Raw genomic sequence first — 7179 nt, 5'->3', positions numbered from 1 at the left:
GTTTAAATTAACTTATTTATCTCAAACAATCAACAATGTTGCATGATAAAACAAAAAAACAAAACCACAAAAACTAAAACACAAAAAATCAGAATTTAACAAAAAAAATAAAAGTAAAAGGATTAGTTCAAGAAAGTACTGCGGCAGCAAATAGCTTATTTGGTCCTGCCCCAATTTCACAAAATCCTATTATTACAAAGTAAGTAGATATGCAAATACAGCCTACAATTTTTCAAGTCTTACTATAACCTGCAACAATACCTTTGCATTTCAATTCCGTTCCTAATGATTTCTCTGATCTCTTTTCTAACTGAATGATATTATGGCTCTGTTTGATGTCATTGTTCAGGTGACCCCACAAACAAAGAAATACATAATAAATAAAGTCAAGATTGGGTTTCTGTGTTTTAGTTTTAATGGCCTTTAGTTTAACATGATCCATAGGCTCAATTTTGTCACTCAGGGCAGTGTGACAATACTGTTCTCCCATGCACAATTAAGTATGCTGTCTCTCTTTGATAAAAGGATAAAGGTGCGTGGTGTTCCGACAGATACTGTCAAGGTCAAAATGTTTGTCTGAAGTGAAAACCTTACCCTGTGGAACTGTTCACGTTGAGAGACTCTTACAGGAGTACAGAGGCAGTGTGTGACATGTTCTTTTATGTGGGCATTTTGTATAGAAAGCTGCCACATGACCTTGGGTCTAGCATTTAAACATATTCTGAAGAAAAGCTTGTTGAAATCAGTGCTTGAAATGTTTTATCACAATGAAGCCTGCCAGCCAACGCACAGAGGCTGATTGAAGGCTAGGCTCTCTCACTGCTCACTTGGCCATGACCTGCTTTTTGTTTGACAGTTTTCCTCTCATAAAGTACATTGGCGGTTTTAGACCATGTTTCCTGGGGGGTGGAGGTAGTTTTGTCAGAGGGGCGTGTTAGACCCAGGACAGAAGAGACAAAAAAATGTGTCAACACAAAATACTATGATTGGTATTTGTTGTTCCCTGCCCTCACTCTCTCCAACTAACAGGTCCACTTCTGGTTTTTCTTCAGCTCTCTCTACACATGGAATGGCTCTGTCTTAATGTCTGCCTCATCATTGCCGTTTTTGTTTTTGGGGGTGAAATGGGATATGGCGTCCTTTTTTCTCTTCATTTTGATAATAACTATACCGCAAACACAATGGAGAGGAATACACAACCATTCAGCAACCCAGATTATTAATATACTGTTGCTGGCATGCTTGAATTATTTTGTCTTGCTGTAGCCTTTAAACTTACATTTCAAAATTATATAGCAAAACCCATGGAAACGAGTGTACAGCATGCCATCAACTCAAGCTAATCATTGATGAACAGAGAAATGTTCTTCCAAGCACAAGTTTACAACAAGTATTATTGCAAGAAAGCTGTCACCGTTAGCTGTTATGGTGCTATTAGGTCACCACTCACTAGTCAGCGACAGCATGTCCTTTCAGAAGTCCTACCTTACCTTTAAATAATTACATAAATAAAAGATGAGAATAAGAATTGTAATGAGAATATTTTGGTCCAACTCTTATTTTGATACCGTGGACATGCTTTCTAAGAAGATTTATACCATCATTTTTATTTCAGATGTGTATCTGAAGGCTAAGTCCCAATACCATACACACTAGATATACTACCGTACATACTGTTATGCCTGAACCTGGTATGTCATAATTTGCTAATAAGCTACAATAAGCTAAATTGTAAGTAAATTGTTAGTAAACAAAGACCTCTCAAAAAGTATCACGTGAAGTTAAGTTTCTGAAGTTTTCAACCAAATGTAGCCGATTTTATGAAACGGCATTTTGACCACCACCAGTTTGAGTCATAAATCAAGGGGGAAACCAGAGTTAATAAGGAAATCAGTGTTCTGATGCCAAATGTTTAGCATCACCAGCGGGAGGCAGTTTCAAAGCAGATGGACAATACACTAAATTATTAAAAAAAACACTATTTGCTTCTGCTCATTTTACTTTGAACAATTCATTGGATTTTATAAGTTATTGAAATCAGTCTGTGGTTTATATCCATAAAAAAATGCCTAATACCGCATATTCTCAGATTTTCTGCTTATCTCTGTTTCAAATGTTTGGTTATATATTATATCTTTTCTTTGAATGCAGGTTAATAAAGAGACTGAAATGGATACAAGATAGGACCTGCTTGTAAAATAATCATCACAAAAATAAGCAATACATGTTCAAATTTTGTAAAGCCTGTTATTATTTGAGTTGTTTCACAAAGTCACTAGGCATCTTTCAAACGTAAATGGAGGACAGTGAAATGCTGTCAGCATGTTTAAATAGCTTTTTCTGGATGAATAAACATTAGAAAGTAACAGTCAGAAATCATCCATTCTGTGTACTTTTCTTGTCATGTTTTTCTGTGCATCTGCTGCAAAAAGGGCTGCTGGAAATAATGACTGCAAGTTTGAAAAGTTGATAATGGCGGTTTGAAAGGTTGTCAAACCCTGAAAAGCTGCCTAGGGCAAAATTGAATACTTGACTTGCACATACATATATACCGATACTAAGCACTTGCGCATACATGCGTACTCTCATGCATTTAAATACATACATACATACATACGTGTATACACATTCATGCATGTAAATGTAAATAAACACACATGCATGCATGTCTAAAATGAGAATGCTTAGTAGTAGGAATATATTTGATTTTACGTATGTATGTTTGTTTGAGTTTGCATACATGTGCGTGCTTAGTGTAAATGTAAAAACATAAGTATGTATGTTTGTGCTTAGGGTAGGGGATCAATGGATGGTTGACGCTAACTAACACATGACTTTCATCCATGATGAAAGTCCGGAAATTACAGCTAGACTATCAGCTAGCTTGACTATCTGTGCAATTTGAATTCCTTCCCGAGGCTATTTACAGACGATAAAACAATAAGACGTTTTTCTCCTATCCCGGAATGCTGTGTGGACTCGCCAGACCTCCTCCGCAGCGCTGTGGAGGAAGGTCTGGCAATGAGAGACTATTCGGACATCAACCAAGACCATCGGACACAGTATGCATGTAAACAGGAGGTGCTTTTGATACCTACCGCACTTGTAGGAAACAATCCAGATAGTATGTATGTTATTTATTAAAAGTAGGAAGGCCAGTAACGTTAAATCACATGTTGTGTTGGAAGATTTGAATAATCACTGATGATGGTGTCTCAACGCAGTGCATATAGTACTTTTTTTTCTGCCTCCGGAATGTAAACTATTTTGGGGTTTTATTAATTTATGTATTCTGCGCACAGAGAGTACCCTGCACCCTGAGCTTTTGTCTTTACCCCCCAGCAGCAGCCTATTTAATCATGTTTTGCATCAGGTCTCATGTTAACGGGTTTAGTTGGGAATTGACTTAGAGTGAATTGCAGGTTCGGTTTATGTCGAGCTTTGCTTTGGTTAATGATTACTACAACATGATCAAGCTCGCGTGTGAAACTTTTCCCTGTAAATTTCTAGGAATATACTGGCAGCAGCGTTGCGAGCATACTACTGTTTATTTACAGTATTCATACTGTTTTTAAAGTTCAAGGTATTTTACTGTAAATATAATTTTTTTTATTTGAATTACTATTTGTATTATTTATTCATTTCCCCCAGAATGCATTGCCATTTACAGTATGATCCTTTATATCATCAAAACATTTAGATACAGATCAGAGGTTTACAGTGTGAACCTGTGAAACCTGTAGTGAGAACACAATGGTCCAAGATCATAAAGATTGTCAGGTTGAGACTTGGACTGGTGACTGTGAAAGCCGTAGCATACGATTCACACTGTGAGCAATTTATCAACCGCACCATTCACAACTTAAGCTCGGCATGGAAGTATCTACATTTGTTATGTCTCTATCCATATTTATTCAGGCGTTCTACTTGCTTAATGCTTAATTAATGTTTAAGCGTTGAGAAAACCTTTGCGTAGGATCAATATGACAAGCAGGAATCCTCCTGTAAGCCTTTTCTGTAAGCGTTAACTTACAACTTAAGCGTAAACACCTCCGTGCTCATCGTAAATCACTGCATCACGACTGTGATTTACAATTTCAGATTCAGTGTTTTGCACATTGAGACAGTTTCTCTGCCTTCGGTTTCTCTGAATTTCAAACAAGTCTTCTGAGGAGATAATCCTATCACTTAATCAACACTTCAACCATGTCTATTTATTCATTTTGAGCTCTTGTTCAGCAGTAGGAAGGGTTTCATCTGCCAAAGAATGTTTTACACTTCAGTGTTTTAACATCTTCTTGCCAACATTGAAAGAGCTTAAGAAAGGCACCCTGTAGAGGCTTCAACACTAAATCAGGAGTAAGGACACACATCTGGGGAGAACACAGTAACCTAATCAAGCGTGAGTGTGTCATAGCAAAGCACATTCTCCTCTCAGAACGGCTGCCAAACACAAGAGGAACCGTCCTCTCGGCCTCAGTCGCAACTGACAGTGCACATCATCTAAACACTGTGAGTGGAGCTTTGAGGGCACAAACTGGATAAATCCTGTCTCTGTACTTGCTGTCACTCCGGGCCAATGGAGGGATTTTCTTGGGGGACTGTTCAGGGCACGGCCACAATGCATTGTGGGGGTGCTGGTGAGTCACAGCCGCGTGGAAGCGGTGATAGAGACGGTGAACATCTTTCTTAATGTCAGCCGTAATACCCAGGCAGACATGTAGGGCCTAATCGAGTATGGCACTTCCCAAAGCACCAAAAGGAACAAGGAGTACCAGCTCATCGTTTCATCATTATACATTTGTCTGGCGCCGCTGACGTGCCCAGAACCAAGATTAACAGCCCTCATCTGCACTTCTTTTTGTCATTTTTGTTTAATTTGACTGATACATATTGTTTAATATTTTCTTTTTCAAGGATAAAAAAGACTTTGCTTGGCAAAGACTGAGAGACAATACCTGGCGGTGGAAGGGAGACCCTTCTAATGTGATTTGAAGCCTGTGGGCATAACCTTCTGCCCTACAGAGTATGAGAGTGAAAAGCTAACCAAGCATAAAGAGGCTGTCTTGTCCACTCACGTACTGACACATTGCTGATTCATAAACGGCCAAGTTTTATATTTTTTTATTTTCAGGTTTGAATGCTTGACACAACTGTGAGCAGTGAAAAAATAAAGACCATTTTTATGACAAGGAGTAGAAGAAAGAAGAGAGATTAAACAAACTGTGAAAGTAGAATATTTTTTTAGGTGCTGGTTCAGGTCCATTCTGCTTCCTGGAGCGATCCAAAGACTGGGATTCTCTTTTGTGGTTTGACTTTTTTGTCCATTTCTACACATTTAACATTTGTACGAGATAAAACGGCAAATTGGATTCTGGAGGAGTTAAAGTTGAGTCCTCTGTCTATTTCTGATAGTGACATAAAGAAACTATGCAACATTTAGAATGTACAAAGCAGTGGTAAACAACCAAAACTCTGAAAAGAGCTGTTTACTTTGATTACCATGCATTCATGTCAACTTTGCTGGAAAATGTCTCACTTTTTAGACATGTCAGTCTGACTTATACAGTATATCTGAACAACTATTGGATGGATTAGCATGACATTTCTGCAGGCATTCTTGGTCCCCAGAGGATGAATTCTAATGATACTGGTGGTCCCCTGACCTTTCCTCTATCACCATCACGAGATTGACATTTATGTTTGTTTGTATTTTTTTTTAAAGATTATTTTTGGGGCATGTCTAGGGCTTTGTTGAGAGAGGGGGAAGGACATGCAGCAAAGGGCCAGAGGCCAGAGGAATAAACCTCTATCTCTACTATTGGATGGATTGCCATGAAATTACATAAATTTATGTCCCCTTTTGTTTATAACCCACGTTATAAGGAGGACATCTTAGACGACTTAGAATAAAGAGTGAGAAAGTCCTTGTAAGGATAAAACAGAGCTTTCACCCAGTAGTCCGCAGGTAGTGTCCTGTGTGAAAGCAAAATTTAAAGAAGACTTTTTTTTTTAACTTGATTTTGTTATGTAACTTTGGAATTACCTAACGCCATGTACATAAGTTAATGTAACAAACATACTCATTTGAACCCAAATCATGAACTTCTGCTAAAACTAACCAAGTAGTTTTGTTGCCTAAACAGGTTCTGCACTGCAGGGGCTTGGGCAGGTGCGTTGATCTATCACGTTGCTGGAAGATAACGCGTGGAAATGTGCATAACTTTTTATAAAATATCATACAAACTCTTGTATGAGGATACGTTGGGAAGTTATCTTAAATCATCACTCTTTCCATCCGTCTATCGACAATCAATTTAAAAGTACATCTGTAATCTGTACATCTGTTTTTTCAGGGGTCAAAACCTTTTCATTTACAATTTACACTTTTAAAGGATTACTCCAGCAGTGCTCTGATGTGACAGGAAAGGACAACAGATTAAAACTGAATTGACTGCTGACTTTCAACTGAAGATTAAACTGTCATGACAGCCTGAACACAACTTTCCCAACTGGTGTCAACACAGTAAATCAGTTTTAGCTCTTTGTGAAGAAGTAGAAAATGAACAGAAGAGATTTCCTCTTCTTAATTTTATAATTAGACCAGTTTATAAACATCCCATATGACATGCTGTCACCATGGCCCAGAATTTAAAGTATGTAATTATTGACATGGGAGAAAATGGATCCAGATGAAGAACTCTATCAGTAATCTGCTCTAAATGTTTAGCTTAATCCCCTCCATCCGTAAAATATGATTGAAGTGGCCACTCACATTAGTCTCATTCATTGGCTGCACCAATTTGTGTTTTATCTTTAAGAAAGGGAAAGATAAGCAGAAGTTCACAACATTAAGTTTTCTAATTTGGAGTCTCCACGGTTGTTTTCATATCACTTCTGTAGCATCTGTAGCCTTTTCCCAACAATCGTAAATGTAATCGCCTTATAATCATGTGTAGATGTGTATGAAATTAAAGTATTACATCTTTTTTCCTCAGTGCACATCTTTAAGGGACACATTTCTCTTGGAGGGGAGCTCTGCCCCCACACCCTTGTTTTTGTCTCTTCACATTATCACATCACTTTGTGTAGAGCATGAAGCATGAAAATCCCGATTTATTTGCAATTGAATGTAGAGCTCCTTGCTCAGTAAAACAGATGCCAGAGAGTCTGGGGGGG

This window comes from Etheostoma spectabile, chromosome 5, assembly GCF_008692095.1.
Source record: "Etheostoma spectabile isolate EspeVRDwgs_2016 chromosome 5, UIUC_Espe_1.0, whole genome shotgun sequence".
Lineage (NCBI taxonomy): Eukaryota > Metazoa > Chordata > Actinopteri > Perciformes > Percidae > Etheostoma > Etheostoma spectabile.
This window is presented reverse-complemented; position numbering follows the sequence as displayed.